Source organism: Xyrauchen texanus, chromosome 31 (assembly GCF_025860055.1).
Source record: "Xyrauchen texanus isolate HMW12.3.18 chromosome 31, RBS_HiC_50CHRs, whole genome shotgun sequence".
Lineage (NCBI taxonomy): Eukaryota > Metazoa > Chordata > Actinopteri > Cypriniformes > Catostomidae > Xyrauchen > Xyrauchen texanus.
Window position 1 is genome coordinate 37,391,490 of NC_068306.1, and position 26,686 is coordinate 37,418,175.

Below are 26,686 nucleotides of genomic sequence, written 5' to 3' on the forward strand. Positions count from 1 at the left end.
GGGACTTAACACAGAAGAGGTGGAATGGGTGCATAAGGCTCAAACATCTCTCAGAATGAGTGCGATCCTGGAGCGCAGTGTCTTAAGACTCATGCCCTCGCAGTGAGGGCAGTCTGTCTCTATGAGAGGTATGTGCACAGCCCAGGCAACGAATGCAGCTGTCATGTTGGTCTGACGGTGGGATGTGCTGCTCGCAGAGGGAACAATTGTGGAACAACATCTTAAAGATTCAAACATGCAAGCGGCTCTTTATGAAGGTATAGTATGCAACACAGTTATAATATAATAAAAAAGTAGAGTAACCTCCTGCCGAAACGCCGGTAAGGGTGTAGGTGTCATGTTGAAGTGCTGCGTTGTGCGACGGTGAGCCTCTGAAACGAGTAACCCTTTACCAAAGCATCCTCAATGGAGAGGTGGAGAAAACTTCACTGGAACACACAGGAGATCAAGAATCTCCTCACTGCAGGCATTAAAGCACAGGCGACAAGTTGTCCTGACGGCGTCCCACAGAGAAGTGTAGTTGACTGAACATGTACCTTCGATGGCAAAGCAGAGAAGGGTTTCCTAAACGAAGTGGAATAGTCTTGTCGTGAAGGAAGAAAAATGTTAAATAATGGTGGTTGAGCACTTGCATATATAGGCCAAGTTCGCGGCTGAAGGGGTGGGGCTCAAACACCATTGCTAATCAGAAAGATTAGCGTTTATACAAGGGTTTCAACCAGGTCCTGGATGAAAGTACCTTTCACCATAGCAATGTTGAAGTGAACGGAATTGAAACGGAACAACAGTATGTACACTTTGATGCCCAGTAGCCCTCTTGTAACACTCATGACAACTCTTTACTTATTAATTTGTTTAATCATAATCTTCTTTTCTATTATTAGTAATCTCTACTGCTTTTTGCTCAATTCATATAATGAGAAACATATTATTTGTTCCCTGAAAAGAGCAGACGCATGTGATGCCATCATTGCTTGTTTTATCTCATGACTTAGAGTTGTGTAGAAATATCTAGGGCAGCTTTTGGGGGAGTGTGTATGAGGGGTCCGACTGCGTCTTTAATTACAGCAGAGTATAAATAATGAAGGCATTTGCATAACCTGCTTAACTGATGACATTTTTCTCAAGTAATTACTTGCTTGTTTGTATCATTATGTGTGAGAGGATGTCAAGAAAATGCTGGAGAAAGAGCCAGAATTACATCACAGTGAGAGACAGCACTTTTATAAAAGTTTAAGTCCCTAATTCCACATAAGTGCTGATATTAATAAAAACCATGCCTTATAAATTTCAGGGCTTTTTAGATCATCACAACTCATACATGAAACATGATTGCTGACTTGACATTTCATTACTGTTTTCAATTTCTAAACGTTTAATTGTATACTTGCTACTTCTGTTAAATGCCTGGAAAACTTGCTTACTCAATTTGTTCCATTGTTCTTATTTTTTCCTGTTTACTTGTCTTGAATAATTGCTTTAAAACTTGAAACAATGCTTACTTAATTTAGAAATGTGTTCGTATTTTCTGTTGTATTGAAAATACGGTGTAAAGTATCACGAAATTTCACAGGAATTCTTTTGACAGCTGTGGTACTGTGACAACATTATAAGGCACTGCTCTTTGTAAAGATGCTTTGGAACAACATTAATTGTATTTAACTGGATCATACTATTTTTAGGGAATGTTGCTTGTATTTGAGGACATAAAGCTTTTGAGTTCAGACACAAAGTCTTTTATATTTAGTGATTCAGAAACAGCCACATCAAAGGTCATACCAGCTCTCGCTGCCAAATTCCTTATGCAAACCAATCCCTATGACATGTTTTTTATTTTTTCAAAAGTACAAGTTTTCTTGGTGTCTGATGCCAGATTCACTTCATTCTGAGTCATTCTGAAGAAAATATAATAATAATAATAATAATAATAATAAATATCATACATATTTAGTTACACTTATTAATGAAGTGTTTAAGGGATAGTTCATAAAATAATCTGCCATACTATGAAAGTGGATAGAGGCCTGATAATTTTGCATACCAATAATAACCAGAAAGTAAAAAAAAAGATTTTGGTGCATAACATGATACTTTTAAAAATAAACAAGCCATAAAAAAATGGGGAATATTAATTTTAAATGGAATTGTCTATGCTCACATCAGCTAATTCAAACAGATCAGGGAAACAAAATATGCACTCTTGATACATTTTTATTTATAAAAATCTAAAAATATTAAAGTAAATATAATCATATAATTTTTATTATGAAAATGAGCAGTAATCCATCAACAGTCGATCATCAGCGAATGTATGTCTTATACACCTAAGACACATAAGACACCATCAGTCAAAATCCCCATTAGTCCAACAATCAATAATGGTTATTAGGGCTGTGAACATATTACAATTTGTAACCTAATTAATCGCAACATTTTCTGTGATTAATGGTGATTAAATATTTGATAATGTACATTTGCCATAAAATCAGTGTGCATGCTATATTTAAAAGTTGGGCCTTTTTTTTTTTTTAAAGGAATAGTTCACCCAAAAATGGAATTTTCTCACCCTCATCCCAGATGTGCATAACTTTATTTCTTCTCTGAACACAAATGAAGATTTTTAGGAGTACCTGTATATCTCAGCTCTGTAGTTCCATACAATGCAAGTGAATGGGTGCCAACACCTTGAAGCTCCAAAAAGCACATATAGCCATCATAAAAGTAAACCAAACAACTCCAGTGGATTAGTTATTGTCTTCTGTAGCGAAAAGCTTTGTGTGTGTAAGAAATAGATCAGGCCAGCTGTGATATGCACCAGAGGCGGCGGCAGCCGATTTTGCCGGGGCTTCAGCCCCGAATGTATTTTGAAAAGTTGACTGACAAATATGAAACTTATGAAATATGAAATACAAAAGCCTATGTAAACCTCCGAAATCATAAGTTGCCTTATTTCATTGTGCTTTGGCTTTGCACATACTGCATACAGCCTGTAAAAATAGACATAGGCATAATGTAGCCTATAGAATAAGTTCCTTTGCTGTCGGTAGCCTTTGAGCGACTCCGTTTCTTCCTCTCTGTTGAATATGCAGCAGGTAGGGGAGGAGCTTGCACAGTTGTTGACATCAACTAACGTTACTTAGTGGTGAGTTAACAGCAGTTAGCAGGAAAGACAGCAAAAATGAAGCAAATGAGGCTTTGGGGATTTTTCCGAAAGAAGTCAGTGGGTAAGAATTCACATTTGTTTTTGTCCTTAAAGTCTACAGATCATCATCTAGCTGGCTTTCACCCACCGTAGGCTAAACCTCAAGAGGTCCACTACCGACTACCATTAGATGTTGTAGCCTCCATATGTAGACTGATGCACCTTGATAGCTCCTCGTTAGCGCATACGCCTCTCATGCCGGAGACCGCGGTTCGAGTCCCGTTCAAAGTGTACTATTCTTGTTTATCAGGTGTTGTTTTTGCTAAGGATAACCAATAAGCATTAGCATAAAATGTATGTGTGACTTGTTTTGTGATATTAGTTTGTAGTAAATATACACCTTGATTTGATTAAATGGTTTTGTAGAGTGTAGCAAAGATGAGCAACAGACTGAGGAGCAGCAGCAGCTGTGCCAGAATCAGGCATGGAAACTGGTAACAATTAATCAGTCACTTTACTTTAGAGAAAGTTAAAAGTGAAACATTGTTTATCCCAATGATCCTAATGAAAGGATTTTGACAGATTAATTATTCTCATAGAGATGATGAGAATTATATACAGTTCGATGCCATGGTGTATCAATGAACTTAGACTAAAGTTATACATGTATTGCTTTAACTTAGGATCTTATACATCATTTTGACTATTTATGTAAAAAAATATACATTATTTATATTCAATATTTTTTTTACCTCACTTCACTCACTATAATATAACTCGTTTGTGATGACTTTATGGTAATGTACATGAAAATTCAAGAATCATGATAGATCTAAGGGCAATCCCACTGATCTGCTCTTCCCAATACATTTTCTTCAATGGTATTGGTCTATAATTTGAAATATGTAGCACTTGATGAATTAGTTGTTTGAAGCTGATTTGCAATAAGTTATGTGCTGTATCTGTTCTTTTGCATCACAGATGATTCAGGGAGGAGAGAGGATGAGTTAGTCGAGGATAGTACTAGAGTGGAAGATTTAGGAACTGTAGAAACAGGCCCAGCCAGAGCAAAACTCAAAGAATACCCTCTCACCAGCTTTGGACTACAGATTTGCTAGTGTGAAAATAAAATTGTCTGGGCTAAGCCCCGGATGTCCTTCAATGCTGGAAACACCTCTGATATGCACGGTCACGAGACTTGAATATATGGTGCCTGTATGAAATCAGCAGGGGAAAAAAGTTCACTGTACACCCTCAATATTTTGATTGACTCATAGCAGCCATAGATTAAGTTTCTCAGGATCATTGATACAAAAACTGTGAAAAGTTCCTCTTTTCAACCGTCTTTCCTCTTACGATGGATTGTAGTCTAATGTGTTTCAGTAGATTGAGGCATCCAGGATAAGTACATGCAAGCACCATCTTGAAAAATTAACAGATACAAATACAAATCTATAGCAAAACCAATTTAGCTTGTGTCAGTTCTTGCATGAACTTTCCAAATTGCTTATGTCACGTGAGAGGCATATTGTATTCAAAACTTGTGACCATGCCAACCACAGCTGACCACAGGCAAAGATGTTTCGTAAAAAGAGTATTAAATTGGCACTCGTGGGGGCCTGGGTAGCTCAGTGAGCTCAGTTTGATACTCCAGCCAGGTCTCCTAAGGAACCAAATTTCCCCAGTTGCTAGGGAGTGTAGAGTCACATGGGGTAACCTCCTCGTTGTCGTTATAATGTATGGTTCTCACTCTCGGTGGGGCGCGTGATGACTACGTCTCCGCGGTAAAGCGCTCACCATGCCATGTTCATGGATTGACAACGTCTCGGTTACTAACGTAACCTCTGTTCCCTGATGGAAGGAACGAGATGTTGTGTCGATGAGTTGACCCTAGGGGTCACTCCTGCGGAGCCCGGACATCTCTGATCTTGAGAAAAGGCCAATGGAATTTGGCGTGTGGAATTTGCATGCCACTCCCCCGGACATACGGTATAAAAGACGCTGTGTGACGCTGGAAACACACATCAGGTATCGCACTGAGGAGCCAAGCCAGAGACCCGGCCATTTCAGCGTTTGGTTCAGTGTTGTGGCAGGAGGGACACAACGTCTCGTCCTTCCATCAGCACTCGTGGCAATCTGTCACTCACTCGACGTGTGTGTCGATGAGTTGAAACTAGGGTTCCCAATGGAAAATGCCACAAGAGCTGAACCAAGTTACGCAGACTGGCGGAGCAAGACGGGCAGACCTCTGTGTGCCTCGTAGCCAGTGCAGCAAGCCGTCGCATAACTACCCCCAACCCACTGGCAGGCATGAAGCGGTCCCCTGCACCTATGGGAATGGCTAACTGCTCAGAAGTATAAGAAATGGCTGGCCCAGCTGTGGCCTTCTGTCTATTGTTCTCCCCAAAAAGGAACGAAACTGTTCGGCTGGGGGCCAAATATATGGTCCAAGCTGGGGGGTGTCGCTCCAAAGAGGAGGACACCGCTGAGACAACACCCGGCCCCGAGAGGGGAGGGTGGGGGTTAGGTGGAATACAATGTATAGTCTTACCGGTTAGGAGAGGAAGCACGTTGTGCGGAGCGACCAAGAACAGAGGGCCCTCTGCCCAAGGAAGATGTGGTTTACCGGCAGGAATATACATCACACAGGGTTGCCTAGTCTATCTTGTTCATCACGGAGAGAAAAGTGCAGAGGAGCTATTAATGCATAAAAGTGACTGATGTTTATACACGTTTAGGGGCTTTCGCATGACTCGCGTCAGCGCAACCTCGGCTCCACACCAAAGTGTTTTTCACACACGTTTTGCCTCACAAATAATGTCTTTGAGAGTACAGATTTACGATAAATATTTTAAACTGTCCAAATTTATGAATAGATATTAAATGTCTCATAATTTATTTTAATTAATTATTACCTTATTGTTTACGAGTATCCAGAGACCCCAGTTACTGAACTACAGTAATTACATTCACTAGATCTAAACAAACAAGTTCTCTTTTTACTTTCTGCAATCAAAGCAATTGCAATTTTTCTCTTCCAAATAAATGTTCTCAATATTTATTGTGCACACCTCCATGTTCCAAGCTCATATATTAGCCCCTCTGTGACACTTTCTGCTACACTTGTCATGAGAAGGGCAAAATCAGCTTGACACTGGCATTGACATTGACACCACAACTCAACTCATGTGAAATGCGCTTTACAATGAAGAAAGGACATTATTGAAACTCAAATTTATTATTATTATTATTATTATTAGGCTATTGTTGTCTTTTCTGATAAAAGTCATGCCCAGCAGTTTAAATACTGTAGGAAAATTATACCATAGATCTGGTTTGTTCCTATAATACTTAAACATTCTACTGAAGGGCCATTGAGCAAACTGCTTATCTGGAGGTGTGAATGTTACAATTTATATGTAAACATTTTTATATATAGCCCATATATACACCAGATGTGAGGCACTTTTGTTGGTTCTGCATCCGTTTAAGCACTTCATGGAAATCGACGCCATGCTGTTTTGTCACGTGATGCAGTGCACCAGAATTTTAACCCTTAAATGACAGTGCAAAGTGTTGTGAACGTAAATTATGCATATAACTAATGTTCCCAGAAGGAGGGAAACAAGGTACAACACACTGACAATAGCAAATCATGCTCTCACGTATACATAAAATGAAATATTATATACCATCTCAACTTTCCACTCAGATGCTGAAATATTTGACAAAACAATGGGGAACGTGCATGAGATCACGAAATAGACTAAATGTCTATTGACGAGCACATAGTGAGTGCACCACCTGCATTGCAAAATGTGTATATTGTGCTGGAAGCTGATAGAAGAAAATGCATTTGTCATTGTTCTTGCTGCAGTCAAGTGGAATGAACTAACATTTTTTGAAACAACATAGAGCAAACAGAACCTGAATCATAAGCTTGCAAATATAGGATAAAAACAAATACATGTATGTTCATCATCATATTGTAAACATATACAATATTATTTATGAATGATTGGAACTTTATTACTATTATTATTATTATTCTAGGGGTTTGCAGTTGATCTGCTTTATGTGTTTATGGTGAGCTTGTAAAATGTTGTGTTGAAAAAAGCAGGCAGTAGCCGAAACATGCAGCAGAGTGTAAGGGGTTATATTTCACCTCCAGAGGTAGTGGTGTGCAATTCTGCACACCGGGGAAGGGTGTGGCCAAGGGGCAACCAAAGGGCCCCCTCTGGTGTTTCGGGAGTTAGAGGCTTCCAACGAAAAGTTGGGTGTACCGTTGCTTCCTGCCTTAGTCCAGGACGTGGAACACTCGACATCCCCTCAACAGGAAGTGTCAAAATGAATACCCATCTCAGAGAACCTGGCAGCGTGGAAACTTCTGCCAGGTATTTGTATGTGGGTCCTAAGAACAGTAGAAAATGGCTTAGAACGTGTTCCCCTTCCAGAGAAAGAGTCAGGTTTTTACAGCAAATACTTCCTGGTTCCCAAGAAGGGTGGGGGGTTCCGTCCGATCTTAGATCTTCGAGACTTGAATCGCTCAGTCAGGGTGTTCAAGTTCAAGATGCTAACTATCAAGACGGTCGTGCCACAAATCCCACATTACGATTGGCTAGTCACAATCGATCTCATGGACGCATATTTTCATATAGAAATTCTGCCACAGCACAGGAAGTTCCTGAGGTTCGCTTTCGGGGGCGAAGCCTTCCAGTATTAGGTTCTTCCATTCGTCCTAGCCCTATCACCCCCGCACATTCACAAAATGCTTGGATGCAGCACTGGCTCCTTTGCGACTCCGGGGCATCTGCATTCTGAATTATTTAGACGACTGGCTGATACTAGCACAGTCTCAAGAACTGGCAGTTCAGCACAGGGATATTGTCTTCTGGTTTCTCTGGGTCTGAGACTCAACGCCAAAAAGAGCGTTCTCTCTCCCACACAGGAAATGACCTATCTGGGGGTTATATGGAATTCGATCACGATGCGGGCACAATTGTCTCCCACTCGAATCATTTCCATTCACAACACCCTGAGCAAAGTCAGGCTAGGTCAAGGTTGCACTGTTTGTAAGTATCAACAAATACTAGGTCTCATGCCGTTTTCATCCACAGTGATCCCTTTGGGCCTTCTGCACATGAGACCGTTTCAGCTGTGACTAAAGCCAGGGGATTTCATCCAAGGGCAGTCCCCAAAGGCAAATAAGGGTTATGCGCTGTGCGCTTCGTTCCCTTTCTATGTCGTTCAGACCCCGGTTTCTTACCTTTGGTCCCACTCTAGGTGCATCTTGTTGTCGCATGTTGCTAAAGACAGATGCCTGCCTGACGGGCTGGGTAGCGGCCTTAAGTGGTCGTCCAGCTCAAGGGGAATGGGAGGGTCATCAGCTCGATTGTCACATTAACTGTCTCGAGTTGATGGCTGTATTTCTGGTCCTGAAATACTTCCTCCAGAGGCTGCCATGTCTTGGTGCGGGTGGACAACAGAACGGTAGTCTCTTACATAAACCATCAAGGAGGTCTACATTCACGCCAGCTCAACAGACTGGCACGGCATATTCTCCTTTGGGCCCAGGGCAAACTCCTGTTAATCAGAGCAGCTTATATCCCTGGATGCCTGAATGGGAGCAGATTTACTGTCTAGACAGAAAATACCGATGGGGGAGTGGAAACTCCACCCGAGGTTGTGAACAAATCTGGTTGAGATTTTACAAGAGTAGAAGTGGACCTCGTCGCCTTCTAACAGACAGCGCAATGTCCCCTCTACTTCTCTCTGAGTCACCCCCCCCTCCATTCAGACTTATGTCCACCGCACTAGCCAGTGGCGTAAGTCAGGGCAACAATTCTTTGCCATGGGGGCCGCAACAGGGGCGGCCGCCACCAAGCAGACTATGTCGCATTGGGTGAGGGACGCTATTGCCCTGGCCTATGAGGCACGCAGTCAAGCTTCTCCAGTAGGTATCAGGGCTCACTCTACCAGAGGGGTCGCCTCCTCTAAAGCCTTGGCTAGAGCTGTCCCTCTGCAACATGTTTGTGATGCGGCAGGCTGGTCCTCTCCGCACACATTCATCAGATTTTATAGTTTAGATGTTCATGCCACTCCGGGCTCTTATGTCCTTGAGTTGACATCTCAAGCTCATGTCTGAGACCTCTCAAGCTCTTGTGAGCACACTACACAACCATAGGGGGTCCGGACAGCCACTGTGTGACGACGTGGGTATTCTCGTTCCCAAAGTACTTTTCCAGCGCAGCATCAGAAGTGTAGCTTTTTGAAAAGGGAAGTCTTGGGTTACTTAAGTGTAACCCTTGTTCCCTGAAAAAAGTGGAACGAGATGCTGGGATGCCTCAGGACTGCTCTTCAGAAAAAATACCTGACGATGCGCCTGTGATGCATCTAGTTATAGCCCTGTTGCAGGTGCATCCAATAATTACACCGGCAGAGGCTATAAATTCCGGTCAATTTTCATTGGCGTGTTGCACACATATTCACAGCTGGTCACACCTAAAGCTGTTCCCAAAGCCCTTTTCCAGAGTAGCATCTCATTCCGCTTTTTTCAGGGAACAAGGGTTACACTTAAGTAACCCGAGACGTACTTCAGTGTAGTTGTAGATAGCACAACTGATTCTTCCTCCAAGGAGCAGAATGCAATCGTAATTCGGCATGTGTCAGACAGCTTCAACATTTTTGAGGATTTTTTAGGATTCTATGAATGTCCAGCTAAAGAATTTGCAAGCATTGTACAGTTGATAAAAGACACACTGATCCATTTTGATCTTGACATGAAAAATCTTCATGGACAGTGCTATGATGGTGCATCCAACATGTCCGGGAACATTAGTGGGGTGCAGGCATGCATTATTGCTGAAAAACCAAAGGGACTGTTTATTCAATGTACTGCACATTCACTGAATCTTGCCTTACAGGAGGCTGTAAGGTCTGTGGTCATTGCAAGAGACACATTTGATTACACAAAGGAGATCTCTGCATTCTTCTCATCGTCATGCCAAATGAGGAGTTATTTTATAACGAGCTCAAAAAGATCTAGCAGTAGAAGGCAAAGGACACATAACACCAAAGAGAAGCTCCGAAAGTTATGTCGAACAAGGTGGACTGTCAGGGTCCATTCAGTTAAGGCAGTTATGAGACGTTAAACAGCATTTAAAAATGCCCTGGCAACGGTTGGAAATTCTGACAACACAGAGAGTGGCACAAAAGCTAATGGACTCTATGAGGTAATGACGAACTTCAAGTTTCTCTTTGGCCACAAAAACTCTGGAGCCAGTTAAGAAACTTAGTGTTATTCTCCAAAATCCCGAGCTTTCAGTTCCTGAGGTTAAAAGAGCAGCTTCCAGGACAACTGGAGTACTGTCTGCTCTGCACTCAGAAGCTGAGTTTGAAGATTTGTGGCAGGACTGCCTTAGAAAAACAGAGGAATTTGAGATTGCAGACCCTCAGCTTCCAAGGCAGATCCATCCACAAGGAAGGAAGGGCACTGCAGCCAAATCAGCACATGCCTTCAAAACACCTAAAGATTTCTTCAGACAAAGATATTTTGAAATGATTGATGTGCTAATGGGCCAGATTGAACTAAGGTTTGATCAGAAGAGTTTCAAGTTATATCAAGCAATAGAGCGTCTTCTTGTCTCCACGACAAAGCCCAATGGATGGTCTGTTGAGGACTTTGAATGTGTCACTGTCCACTATGGCCATGACATGGATGCTGCTAGACTCAATAACCAGCTCTCAGTTTTGCCAGAGCTCATGCAGAGCAGAGAGCTGAAAACAGTGCAAGACATTATCCATGAAATCACAGACCTGGGCCAGGCTTGTCGTCTGTATTCAGAGGTGTCTAAACTTATTCGCCTTTTCCTTGTAATTCCAACCTCTTCAGCCTCAGCTGAGAGATCATTTTCCAGTTTACGTAGGCTAAAAATCTCCGCACCACCACATCAGCGAAACGACTGAACAGCATCGCAGTGCTGCACACACACACCAGGAGAGATGTGCTGGATTAGACCTCAAGAAAATAGGCAATCTCTTTATAATGAAAAGTGACTTTTTTTTTTTACCCATTTGGTACCCCCCTCACCCCTCAAAAAAGACTACTCTTTTTTTCTCCTTTATGTACAATAGACTTGACTGAAACACATATGATATGAAAACATTTATAAGTAAATAAATAATTTATGTTTAATAAAGTGTCTTTTTAATTCTACTTTATTTAGTTTGCTGAATAATTGGATTTAATATTTAGACTTAATGTTGTGTACTGTAGTGAAGTTGCCACCTACTGTTCATAGACATTAATTATTGTGGTCAGAAATGGTGGTAAACATAAATAGTTGTGGCTGTTGGTTGTTGATAATTAAGGACTAATTATGTTCCAGTGGGTCAGTGGAATACAATTTTCACTCCACCAGTTTCAGACCAGTTTGGCATCAGTTCATCCTCATAATAGACTGAAGTGATGTTTGGCTGGTACCGGCTGTTATTAGTCATCATCACTGTGTGACACATAGAAGTGGTGTCCAACACGAAGCAGGAATGGAGCTGAATCCAGCCGGTTCTGGTGACCTCAGGATAGGAGTCCCAAGGTAGAGACAGGGAAACAAACACAATAATATTAGCATAGATGCTATTCAATTTATTGCATATTTATCAATGTTTCAATCAAAGTTTCTGGTTTCTGGTTCTGGCAGAACTAACTAAAGCAGCCTAATTGTGAGTTGAAGGATAAATTAGGTGTATGCCTGGCTAAATAGATGAACCTTTAGTATAAACTTAAACTGAGTGAGTGTGTCTGCATCTCGAACAGGTGACAATCTCTAAACTTGTTCATGTGGTGGGTATTGGGTTTTAATATGCTAAAAGTCCAAGTAGGCATCATTTTTCTACATGTATTAAAAGTCTTTGAATATACAGTTGCTCATGATTAATGAATGGAATATTTTAATGTCAAAAGACACAGTGTAATGTCATAAAATATTAAGTGAGCCCTTCATCTCAAGAAGATCAAAGAGAGAGAGAGAGAGAGAGAGAGAGAGAGAGAGAGAGAGAGATAGAAGCTGTGACTCACATGTAGGGAACACAAGTTGCAGTGTAAGAATGCCTTAGATCTAACTATGTCCATACATTGCCAGTAAACTAGCGTTTTATATGACAGAGTTGCAAGCCTTTTAAATTCCTGAATTTGAAATAAAAAAGTTAGAAGAAAATTAACTTAAAGAAATTAAGCTGTTAGGGCAGACCAACCCACTGTAATGACAATGGTTTTTAAATAACAGTAAACGCTTGACCAGCGTAAGGAGTAACATTACACTGACCACATTTATATGCACTTAAGACATTTTTTTTCCAGGGTTTTTGCAGAACGTGGCTTTATGAAACGTCATGTAAACCAGAATGCAGATTTTCTTACTCTGTGTTAAACCACTTTCTCTTGATCCCTTAAGCACCTACATAAATGCATACACAGTGTTCTGATGGTTGTTTGAAGATTGCTTGTGCGTGGAACAGATAACAGAAGTTCTATCGGGAAGACATGCAGGCTTGAGTGAAGTTTGAGATGCCATTATTTAATAGATGTAAAACGGGAGGTGATGTCTCTCTCTTTGGCGTTGGCCCCTTCCGGCAGTCCGAGGGAGTTGTACCCGGAACCGTCATGTCCTGCCAGAGATAGAAGGCAGGGGTGATGAGCCTACCCCCAAAAGGGAGGACTTTTGAATTCTGGAGGAGGAATTAAGAGATGTGAGCATCAGAATTTGACGTGAAATTTGCAATACCTCTGGCGTGGTTGTGTGAAGCCTTTGCGATGGGAAAGCAGTTTTTTTATTTTGAGTTTGAGTTTGATTTCATCCCTGTGCATTTCCTCTTTGTCCTCGAGTGTGATTTTGGGCACTCCGTCGAGAGCCCCTGGTTGAACAGAATCTTTGCTTTAGGCCGGCATTGCTGTGCAGTGTCTTTGTTGAAAGATATTTGATATGAAAACCCTCCGGCTAGGGAAAGTTGTTTGAGGTATCTTTGCCGAAGGGGACAATGTGTGTAGAGCCATACGATAATGGCGACATAGCGTGCAGTCCCTTCGTTGAAAGACATTTGGTATGAAAACCCTCCGGCAAGGGAAAAGTTGTTTGAGGTATCTTTGCCGAAGGGGACAACATGTGTAGAGCCATACGATAATGGTGACGTTGACTATTTCAGGTACGATTGGGGAGAGCAGCGGCCGAGCATTTTCATTGTAGATTCCAGTATACCTCAAGGGGTGCCAGTCGAGCTGGTCTGTGGAACTCCTGCGAAGCAAGGGAGGGGCTCAGAGACTACGTTGAAAAACCCGGGAATGTGTCTGGGTGGGATGATGAAGTTACAGGAAATACTTTGCCATGTCAGACGTCTCATAGGGGACATGATGGTTCGAGGAGTTTATTGATTGTAGTAACGACTGCGGAATTGTCGCATGACTACGATGCTTTGAGTTTCTGGAGGGAACCCATATGACGCTGGCCGTGATGATGGGTGTGGAATAAGAAAGGCCTATTTTAAACTTCTTTTGTAGATGTAGCTTGCTGTGTCATCGCGGAACGAGGCTGCAGTGGTTCTGGGAATGTATTTCCTATTTCTGAACTCAAACATATATTTTACCCCATATAGGGTAAAGAACCATTTCATTGGAGGGTCGAGGGGAAGGTTGTTTGCTGGACCGTATGATGAAATGCTGTACGAATGGCGAGGAAGGATTTGAAGCTTGGGTCTTGGTGTCATTTCTTTCTTCCCTCCGCTGAGCCGCATTGAGACTGGGATTGTAGATCAAGACATTTGTTAAATACATTCAATTATGAAATATCTAGCAATGGGATTACTTACGAAGAGAGCATCTGGAGCGTAGGAAGCTATATTGAAGAAAGTATAATTCTGGCCATTCCCCTGTGAACCATAATCCTAGACGGCAACCCCTGAATCCTATGGAGGGAGCCATGTCCGAGAAATAGGGGCGTTCCATCTGGAGATTCTCGCCAGCCATCATCGATTGGTGGGTAGGAGAGGCTGTCTATGGAATGAGCTAGTGTGGGGAGGCGGAAAAATGGCAGAGTGGCCTTGAGGAATGATAAGCATGGCGAAATTGAGGTGGCCTGATGGGGCTGGAGATGCGTTAGGAGACCCAAACTGACCAGGGAACGACGTGAAAATAGACCTGATCCTGTCATGTTTCTTTAGGGGGAAGCTTGCATGGTTAGAGAATGTGTGTGATGTCTAGTATTCTAGAGACGTGTCTTGTTGTGGATTTTTTTATTTTTTATTTTTTTTTCTCTTCTCTCTCGCTCGCTCTCTCTCGCTCACGCTCTCTCTCCTCCCTCTTATTCCTCGAGCTGGAGCAAATACGGTGAGAAGAATAATGTCTCAGCTTCATGAGAGTTTAGTTTGTTGGCTGAAAAAGGAACATGAGAGTCTTATGTACTCCCGGCATAGAGCCCTGAAGATGCAGTGGACAGTTTAGTTTTTGAAGGAGGTGTGCCCCAAAACATACGAAAATGTGTGCATGTTTGTGCAAATCATCTTTCACGAGACTGAATGTGAATGTGTGTTGATATGAATCGGGATCTTCAAGAATGTGATTCTCGAGCATGGATCAGTTCCGGCTGTTCATGTCCCACCTTTACGACCTGAAGATGCAGTATCACACTTTATCTTTTGTGAATATTTGCAAATCTCCTTCCGAATGTGTTTGATAGCTGATTCGATGGCTGATGTGCCAAGTTACCATTGTCTCTGACATATTCCAGAGACCATATACACGCACGCCTAAACATGCATGGCTGAATTCCGGCATTTACGCTGTCGATCATATTGGTTCTGATTAGTTGTTGCTGTAGTGGTCTGACCACGATGAGTGAATGATTTGTGAAGACATGCCAATGAATTTCTGCTCTTTGATGATGCCTGAATTATAATAAAATGGAAGTATGCCATGAGATGGGAATTACTCGCTGTATGACCTGATCATAGCGAAATGCCTTATGCTGGTGGTAGATAATCTGATGAATAGGGGAAGCGGTGCGGAGCCTACCGCTAGGGGTCAGAGGCGCGCCACAACAGTGGTGCTAGTGATGAGAACATGAAAGTACATCTGGAGTAAGAAAATGCTGCGTTTTATGGATCGTGTAAATGCGCCCTTGGTGGCGCTCTGGGAACCTCATCGAATGTTGTACCGAACAAGGTAAATTCTTTCACAAGGCTTGGTGAAGGCTATATTAACCCATTTATATGCATTTGTTTGCACTCAGGAGTGACGTCACTCTGCTTACGTTTAATATATTTGCATTCTGATATATGCATGCATGGATATGCGATTAACGTTAACAGATTATACGTCTTTTCGAAGGTCTAAGTGTTCGACGTTCATATCCGATCTCTGTTGCATGATAGCAGTCCTCCAGAAACAGCAATTTGTTTATTTGTGCCAGAAGTGCGCATGACAACATGCAATATCAAAAACGGGACTTCATACCTTATTATGAAATAGCGATCGCCAGATGAATCCAGTTCAGCCTGCTTGGGTCAATTGTCCGTGACAGAGTTCATTCTATAACGTCCAGAAGCACTTTTGTACGTAATTATAAATCTTGATATGTTCTCTATGTTTACATGAGATCTCGCCTGGAAGAATTACACTTCATCGTCATTCTTCGACAGACTATGCAATCTGAGCAGCATTCCCGTTGTAAAACGGTATATTATCTTATATATGAAGTCTTCTAAACAGAATGAGCCCATCTCAAAGTCCAAAACTTTTTTTTTTTTTTTTGAGATTGTAGTTTTTTGCTTTAAATAACAACATATATTAATTCTGAAACTTGAGAAGTGAAGCCCAAAGTGTCTTCTTTCAAAAGATACAAAACTGTGTCCATACTCCAGGGGAGCCAGTAGATACAGCCATTTAAGTTGGGTGTGTAATTTGCATGGTTTGTGCTCGGGAAGGGGTGGGCACACATCACCAGATGAAACTGTGATGTCATACTCCCTCGGAATGCTCGGTCTTCCTAGTGAGTAGGGCATAGGGATGATGAATTGGATTGGAATGCACCCGTTATGTGATTTAGACGAAGGCGGCCGCAAAATGGGGGAATCTTACTGAATGAAGTAATGAGAGCCCGTATGATAAGCGTTGACTGTACATGATGATATGCATGAATAATTATCTTAATTCCCCAATGGGGAATGCTCGGGCATGCAGACTGTGAATGACAAGTGAATGACAAGTGAATGAACCTTGACCGAGTTGCCCTCATGAGATTACGCGATTGCCTGCCATACTATGAGAGTGAATGCGCTGTTGACATGAAATACTGGCTTTTGATGTTGATGCGAATGCATTATGATGAACAGGCAGCGTTGCAGTGTTGTGATGAACAGGTAGCATGGCAACGGAAGGTCTAGACCCATGACTAGATCTGAATGCATTTGATGGATATGAAAATGACTTAGCTTATTTCTGATGGAAGCCGGCTGCTGCCTGGGCCGATGATTTTGCAGGATTCGCAGGGTGCGCGCTCCTTCCACGCCGGGTCGTGCAATGCGATTGAGAGAGATCTCCTGAGTGAATGAGATATGGGTGAAGATCCGGGTTTGCTGGTTGTTTACTCCGGGTTTGATGCTGGCAGAAGTTGAGATAAAATGACGACGTCGTTGGAAAGGCAAGGCGGGATTCCAGAGATGTGCTGTGCACTGGTTGTGGCCTGGAGAAGTTGAAGCGTGTCTAGTTGCAGTGTTAGCACACTGAAACAGCAATGTGATAGATTGTGAGCGGACTTATAAAGCATTGGCTTACGTGCGATTGGCTAGGAGTTACCCAGCTAATGATGTGATGATGTACACCTGCTGGTCTTCCCACTAGAACTACGCTCCACTTCCATTTATAGGATGGAGCCCAACAATAAGTAAACACAGTAGAAAGAATTCAACATTTCTGTGAGTACAGTTGGGGGTAAAAAAAACACATTATAAACTGCACCCACAATTTTACATTTTGACAGTCCCTCATGCGTGCATACTAAAGAAATCCCACAGTTTTACATAAGAGGGAAACCCAGGGAATACCTGAATATAAACAAAGACTCAGAGAATAAAATAGAAAAGTGTTCCTCGGATCCCATGTTTGTTCTTTACACACACGTCACAGGAAAATTACAATGCTGTGCTTTCTGACCGAGCCATGTGTATGTGGGAGTAAAGAGTATGCCGCTTATACAGTGCATGTAAACAGGAATGCTGTTTTTTTGCAATAAGCCGCTTTCTATTGCATGTAAACAGGAATGAATACAATTATTTTAAGTTTATTTATTCATACATATTTTATGGCCAGTGTGAGAAAATGACTGGGAAAAAATGTAAGTGTCTTTAAACAAAAGCAAGACTGCCAAAATATATTTCTTGCAATAAATAATGATAATAAATAGCTTATTTTGTAAATTTCTAAACTTGTCTCGTTGAAATACACTTTAAATTGTAGTGAGAGGTACTGTCACTTTGCTCACAGTTGATTGGTCCACAATCTGGATGAGATCTCTGATCGGGAACATAACCTGCAAGTTAGACGATTAGCGTATGTTACTATGACGAAGAACCCCAATGAAAGCCTATCCATTTTACTGGTACCATGAATTCAGAGTTCACTTAATCTAAGTTTAAACTTATCTAGCTAGCTGTTTAATCCTCCTTTGTGACATAGGCTACTGGTGTCCATTTAAACTTAGTCAATGTGTACTGGGCTAGTGAAGAAAAGAGGACCCAAACAGGTAAATAACAACCACAGTCTGTTTATTGACAGACAAAATCAGCAGTTTGATGTCAGAGAGCAATAAGGCCAATAGGGCTAGAAGGACGACCAACGGGTGTACACAATTGAAGATGTAGTGGGAGGGGGATGAAGGGTGAAACGATGAGGCCCAGGAGATGAAGCCAGTGAAAAATGGCAGGTGGCCCCATGACAGGGGCAAACAGTGAAGACAGAGGAAAAACAGACTGTGGAGCAATACAATGTCCCCACAAGAAGCGAGATAAAAACAGCTGATAAGGAAGATGGAGGTACTGTGAGCCACAAGTAGTGAAAACCCAGGAGTCACACTGATGCTGGAGAGGAGGTATAGTCTGGGAAGAAATCACAAAAAATAGGCATAAACTTTCAGCCAGAACTTGGAGATGCTCAAAGAGGCAGGACTGCTTGGCTTAACAAGACAATCTGGCACAGGACTGAATATACAAGGAGGATAAATATGGAGAGGGGTAGTTAGAAAAATGTAGAACAGGTGCCACTGATAGGCAGGCAGGGATACATATTGGTTACTTTTATAACCTTTGTTCCCTGATGGAGGGAATAAGATGTTGTGTCGAAGTAGTGACTCTAGGGGTCGCCCTTGGGAGCCTCAAACACCTCTGATCTTTGAGAAAATGCCAATGGGAATTGGCAAGTGGAATTTACATGCCACTCCCCCTGACATACGGGTATAAAAGGAGCTGGCTCATAACTACTCATTCAGGTTTTGTGCTGAGGAGCAGAGACAAGGTCCCAGCCATTTCAGCAGGTAGTTCAGTGTTGTGGCAGGAGGGACACAACGTCTTATTCCCTCCATCAGGGAATGGAGGTTACGGAACTAACCAAGACGTTCCCTATCTATCACTCACTCGACGTTGTGTCGATCTAGTGACACTAGGGGTCCCTATACGAAATGCCATGACTAGCTGAACTGGGGACAGGCTGCCCCAGCCATGGCATCTTCACTTTTTTTTCTCCCCAAAAAGAATGGAAATCGTTCAGCTGGGGGCCACGTATCCCTTCCCAAGAGGAAGACCACCCTACCCGAAGGTACATGGTCTTACCGAGTTTTGACAGCATTGCCACACGTGGAGAAGTCCAAGTGGTAGAACCTACCCAGAGGGGAGGAGCTTTACAAGCATGAGCCGGCGGTCTCATCGCAGAACTCGACAGGGGCAAAAGAGCATGCTGGGGAATGGAAGGTCCGTGGGGGTTTACCCGGCAGAGCGGCTCCCATTGGAATCCTCAAATTGCCCCCAGTGCTAACCGACGTGGTCTCAAACCCGTAGGTAGAAGGACTGCAGTGGGGAGCTGCTGGGGTGGCTTTTCCTCTGATGAAGGAAAGCCACGACAGCAACGTTGCCATAGTCATTCTCTTGTAGTGAGAACATGACCTGTCCAAGAATGCTGTTTTCGTGTGGGCAGTACCCAAGCACATGAGGTTGCGATCGTGGGCATCAGAACCATAGAGGTAACGGCCGCAATCAGGAATTATACACAAACAGAAAGGCATCTTTAAAAAGACACTGTCTGTGAGTGCCACTCTTTTAGAAGTAAATATACTCTTTTAGACTGCTGAGGGGAGAAGACGTGAATGGATCGTTTGAGGAATTCAGCTCGGTGAAACACAACCGCTCGGCTCCGAAGAGAAAATCTGAATGCGTGGTTGCGAGCCAGCTCCTTTTATACCTGTTTGTCCAAGTGAGTGGCATGCAAATTCCACTCGCCATTTCCCATTGGCTCTCAAACATCAGAGGTGTTTGGGGCTCCCAAGGGTGACCCCTAGGGTCACTATATTAACACAAATTCAAGTGAGTGACAGATAGGGAACCCCAGTTCTGTAAACAAAATACAGACACATGAGGGAACACAGAAACAAGAAGACCAATGAAGTGCAATCACCAGCAAACTAACTGGGAATCCCGACAGCACTGATGATATTAGTAATCAATGTTTGGAATACCACTTATATGGCTTCCTGATATGTGTTTCTTATTTCATATATTCTTTACAATATATATTTTATATATATACTATTTTTGCTAATTACCAGTACATAAAAAACACAGAATGAATGGATGATTTAGTTTTTTTTCATATTCATGTTTAAGTACACAGTTATAGCTCAATACATTTTATAATCAGTAAACTCAAATTATGACAATATAGCTTTTAATAAAGTTATCTTAAAACAATTTGGAAGGCATTTTGTGGTTCTGTAAAGCAGAATTATATCTTTGTTATTAATTAATTATTTAACAGTATTTCACTTAACTTAGATAAATACAGGGGTGTAAAGTAACGAATTACAAATACTCACTTTACTGTAATTTACTACTTTTTCCCAAGAATTTTACTTATTTAAGTAGTTTAAAAATTGTATACTTTTACTTCAGTATATTTTAAGTGCTGTTACTGTACTTTTACTATTTTCCCATCATCTGTGTTCGCTACTTCCCTGTCCTGATTTTATTTTTTATCAATCAGCATGATTGGCTAGGGAGAGTCTCGTGACTCCTGTCAAATCAAATCACATGTAAATAACATGAACGGCAGCTGCAGATTTGACGGCATCTGTTATGGATGCCTCAAGCACAGTTTACAGTTGAACATCTCAGCCGCACCTGGAAGGGCTTTTCGCTGTGAAAAAGGTAAATTGCTTGATCGTGTCATGTGAGTTTAACTTGCTCAAGCCAGATATCAGTATTAATCCTGTCTCTAATTTGAAGAAGCATATCGAGGTAAATTTCATATTTCTTCTTACTAGATTCTGTGTGTCTATAACATAGCCTGTAATCTATCACTGAAATTATTGGGCTGCTGTGAGAGATTAATGCAATGTTATCAATAGGGCTGAGCAATAAAATTATCTTGATGTTTATCGGAAAAAAGAGAGATGTTCTCGATCAAACTTTTGAGTAGTTCCCCTTCTGTCACTCACTTGACGTTGTGTCGGTGAAATGACACTAGGGGTCTCGCTTGAGAGCCTCAGTTGCCTCTGAGCTTTGAGAAAAGGCCAATGAGAATTGGCGAACAGAATTTGCATGTCCCCGGACATATGGGTATAAATGGGTATATGGGCATCTGAGCCAGCTACTGTTCCACTAAGCACCTCTACAGAGCTTTTGCTGTTGGATCATATGTCGCGTTACCAACGGCTTTCTCTTCTCTGCAAGCATTCTACGCCCCTTGGCACTTTGACAACGCTTCTAAAAGAGTATTTTCTCTAAAAGAGTAACTTATTGGCATTGAATGCCTTTTTAAAGATGCGTCTTTTTAAAGATGCCTTTCCACTTTGTGTAATTCCTGGATACGGCACAGATCTCTCCACTTCTGATGGTCATGGGCACTGCCTCACGTGTCTGGGCTGCTATCACACTGAAGCAGCGTTTATGAATGGTTCATGTTCTCATTGCGAGAACATGACAATGGGATCTGTAAGGATATTTGGTACTGAAGAATTTAGAGTGGAACTGTTAATGTGCCCATCTTCTAACACCAATATATGTAAGAGATCTTAGAGGGTTTGTGGAAATTTGCCCATTCATTTCACCTGCCATTGTATGCTTCATGGGCACGAGGGACAAGACCAGGTATGTGTACCGCCCTCTTAGCTCAATGACCGAATGGAAATTTTCATTATTCAGTTTATGCGGGCAAGTCTCGAGGGGTATATAGGGGGCGATTTTTAGCTACATGGCACCTGATCACTGAGACCCCCAGAGTCCCACGATACCACTATCTGCCCCTAACCATCATACCCAATGACCACCCTGAGGGGGCAGGGTTGTCCACAGACCCACTATCTGCCCCCTGACCCACTATTTGCCAAAATTGACCAGTGAGACCCCCTAACCACCCTGGGGGGTTGGGGCATTCCACAGACCCACTATCTGCCCCCTGACCCACTATTTGCCAAAATTGACCACTTAGACCCCCTGACCACCCTGGGACCACCGCTATCTGCCCCCTAACCAACTATTTTTCCCAAATAGGTATTTACACTCTGAATTCACGGGCCACATGTTTGATGGCCGCTGTGTCCACCCACACCCTTAAAAAGGCATATTTTGAAGGTGAAAAAAATAATCACAGGAGAAGTCTGCCCTCTCAGTATGTGATATAGGGGCACCAGATGTGTAACATGCAACATTCCGGCTCCGTTGGAGCTCAGGGAGCAAGTTAGAGCACATCCCACATACAATTTGTACCGTGCATTTTCACAACGGGTCCATGGAAACGACTCCAAAAGGTCCCAACAACTCCAAATTGAAAACTGTAGCTTCTTAGGGGCCCCCCGAGTCAGTTTGCAAAGTTTCAAGTCTGAATGACTTCGTTAAGTGCTTAATTGGCTGACTCATGAGTGAAAAGTGACTTTTATTTTTCTATAATATTGTTTTAGATTTTTTTTTTTGTACTTCCTAAACTCTGAGGGACACACCTTTTAAATATGTTGTTTTTGAGGGCCCAACAATGAAGCATTCGATGCCCCCAGGTCTGCTAAAGCTAATAGCATAACACAGCACCGCTAAACTAACAAGTTAGCAATCTTTCATTGAAAGTCTATAATGAGCCTAGCACCAAAAGCTAGCGATTAGCATCGAGCAGCCTGTAAAAGTTGAAATAGATTGTTTTTGAACAAAATTTAAGCAATTTAACCCTTTTTCTCCTCAAATTTTAAACTTCTCTCTCTCATGCATTTCATTAAAATGTTCTCCCTCACCATTATCTCATAACACAAATTACTGTCTCTCAATAAGCAATTGAGTTGAAGTGAATTTAAGCTGAGTTTGGAGAGCTGATTAAAATTGATTTTTCCTTCACATTTACTTTATTTCCACTTATCAATTTCTTATCTAAGCTGAACTACCTGATTATAATAAGTCTGAAACAGTGTACGTTTACAGAAAACTTCAGATGCCGCTCATTCTTATTATTTTCTGCCACCCATTAAATTCCAGTTTATTTTAATTATTTATTGTCTGTTTTCATTTTATTTCACTTGTGTGTTGGGTACTGAGTGATTCTGTTCTATGTGGACGCGCCCCGACTTTGAACATAAATAACAATATAATAATAATCTCCTAACAATAAGGAAATATTTAATAAAATAATATTTGATAAATCCCTCCAAAAAAATTCTGTTACATGATCAACGATCACCATTGGACTGGCAAGTTCTGAACCGGGCCTTACACAGACTCCCGTTCAAGATGCTCATGCAGAAACTTATTCTAACGTGCGTCTAGCATCAAGATTGGTTCGCAGCGATAGACCTGAAGGACAGGTACTTTCACGCCTCAATCTTGCCTCGACACAGACCTGTCCTACAGCTCGCATTCGACGGCCTGGTCCTCCCCTTCTGCTCGTCCCTGTCCCCTTGTACCTTCACAAATGTCACAGAGGCAGCCCTTGGCCAGCTAAGGGAAGTGGGCATCCGTGTACTCAATTACCATGATGACTGGTTGACTCTAGCTCACTCTCTAGAGTCACTGTGCATCCCTGTCCCCTCGCACCTTCACGAAGGTCGCAGAGGCAGCCCCTGCCCCGCTAAGACTGGCTCACTCTTGAAAGTCACTGTGCGCCCACAGGGACCAGGTGCTCAAGCACCGCCTAGGGCTTCAGGTCAACTAGGAAAAGAGCAAGCTCTTCCCAGCACAGAGCGTCTCTTTTCTCGGAATGGAGTTTGACTCAGTCTCAATGACAGCGCGCCTCACAAGCGAGCGCACGCAGCCGGTGCTGAACTGCCTAAATTCGTTCAGACAAGACACAGCGGTTCCACTGCGGAACTTCCAGAGGCTCCTGGGGTATATGGCACCCTCTGCAGCGGCCGCGCTGCTTGGGTTGATGCATATGAGTCAGCTTCAGCACTGGCTTAAGATTGCATTAAGGGAAATTTAGATCCTACACATAAACTGATTAAATGTATTTGTTTCATACATTACAATTTAAAATGGTGATCAGTGTATTGAAAATAAGTTTTTAATCTTTTCATTTATGTTATCATGTCTCCCTTTTATTTTTTGGAATCAGATTCATGTAGTGTTTATCATAGATGAGTGATGTATTTTAAAAGTTGGCATACAGTGTTCATTATAATGGTGCATAGGTTTTGCAAAACTCAGTACTTAATACTCACTACTCATGAGTACTTTTAAATGAGCTACTCATTTTACTCTTTTACTCTTACTTGAGTAATTTTTAGGACAGCTACTTTTACTCACACAATTTTTGGGGGAAATAACAGTACTTCTACTTGAGTATGATTTTACAGTACTCTTTCCACCCCTGGATAAATACGCATAATCAGTTGAGAAACAATATATTCTAGGTAGAAAATTCAAAGTGACATCAAATTTTCTCCAATATTATTTTAAGGTCTATGCATCATATCACATTGTATTTGGACCAGGGGCTTTGATTTTGACTTGGGAGAATTTTTTTAAATCGGGAGCATCTTCAGATTTTGTATTCTTCTGTATTCTTATTTTCATGATGTTATGGAGTCATGGAAGACCTGCTCTCTCCTTGCCATCTCACTACTCACCGCTACTAGGTGTGGCTGTGGAAGTAATGACGTAAAGTAGTCGTTAATGTGTTGTTGTGAGATGCAGTCAGATGCAAATGTCTGCCACAGTGTGACATAAAAATTTGTAGGAAGTTGAGAATGAGTCATATTGGCAGCTTTGTTTCAACAAATACTCTTTTTGTAGTGAGGAAGAAGTTTTGAATTCTTAAATGTAGAGTATGTTTTTATAGTACAATGAACTCTTCTGTGTACAAAGATCAAGGAAAATGTTATTTCTAATGTCATGACCCCATTCTCAACAACTCCTCTAGACCAGTGATCCTCAACTGGTTTTGCTTTGGGACCCAGATTTTACATTGAACATCAAGTGACAACCCAACATAGTAAAAACATAACCTGTTTTTTTTTTATGATTAACATTTTAATTGATTCCACAGAAGGCACAAAACACAAAACATATATACATGGAATCAACATTTAACATTTAATCCCCACCACTACCCGACCCCCAAAAAATGCACCAGTGGTCACATGAACATATTCACACATAAATAAATAAATAAATAGATAAAAAAATCATTATAAAGAAATAAAAAAGTATATAATATTCACACACATCCACAGCTAAAACTCTCCGCTACATCTCCCCGAGAACCCTCCAAGAACGCCAACCACTTGACCCACTTTCTCAACAAACAAATCCAAATTACCCAATCTACTAAATATCATCACATGCTGCCACCCTGACATCTCTGTTCTCCAATCCTGAAATGGGGGCACTCCAGCTGACTTCCATCCCCTCAAAACAATCTATCTGGCAACCATCACACTTGTCAGGACCCAGTTCTTTTTGTAATTGTTCCACATATCGATGACCTACCCATTGCCCAAAACACATTCATTGGGCAAAATGAAATCTGTGTGCCCAACACGTCACACACAACAATCTGAAGCTTCATCCAAAACCCCTGGCTCTCAGTACACCACCAAAACATGGGCCTTATCTCCATGCTCCGATTGGCATCGTCAGCAGGTGGGTGTGTCTTTAAGACCAAGCCTATACAATCAAAGTATTTAATAGAAGTCAAAGCTCCATCCCCAGACTCTGAATTAGCAGGGATTAATACACCAATGCCTCATGACCTTTTCCACAAACAGTAATCACCACTCCTAGAGTATCTGCCACTTTGGAGGGCTGTAAGCTACTCCAAAAAAAAGCACAGAGCAGGTGGCGCGGCTGTAATTACCTAAAAAACTGAGATCAAGGAATCCCAAAATATTGAATCAAATCTTCAAAAGATTGCAACACTCAGCTCTCATATAGGTCACCGAGTGTAGTAACCCCCCTCACAATCCACTCTGATCAGCAGAAAGGGGACTTATCAATACATAATTTAGGGTTCAGCCATATGCTTGAGGCAACATTTAAATAAATGTCTGAATTAAACATTCTGGACACTTTTATTCATACTGAGTGCAAATGAGAGATGAACACACATATATAATGTAACATAAATCCCAAAGGTCTGTAGGGAGCTGGGGGGGGGTCTTGAGGCATGGTCTGGCATGACAGGGCGTGGACCACGGAGCAGAGGCGGGCCTGGACCACGAAGCAGAGGCGGGCCTGGACCGTGGAGCGAGGCTTGCTTATGACATGGCATGGAGCAGTCTAGGGCATGGCTGAGACATGGCATGGTGCATGCTGAGGCGTGGCTGTGACATGGCATGGTTCATGCATAGGCGTGGCTGTGACATGGCAGGGAGCAGGCTGAGGCGTGGCTGTGACATAGCATGGAGCAGGCTGTGGCGTGGCTGTGACAAGGCAGGGAGCAGTCTCAGGCAAGGCTGTGACATGGCATCGAGAAGGCTGAGGCGTGACTGTGACATGGCATGGAGCAGGCTGAGGCATGGCTGTGACAAGGCATGGAGCAGGCTGAGGCGTGGCTGTGACATGACATGGAGCAGGCTCAGACGTGGCTGTGACATGGCAGGGAGCAGGCTCAGGCATGGCTGTGACATGACATAGAGCAGGCTGAGGCATGGCTGTGACATTGCATGGAGCAGGCTGTGACATGGCCTGGAGCTGACTATGGCATGGCTGTGACATGGCCTGGAACATGGGCTTGACAGCCATGACATGGAACTCGGGCTTGGCGGCCATGACGTGTGGCCAAGTCGTGGAAGGCGGAGCTGTAGGAGGCTCGAACCT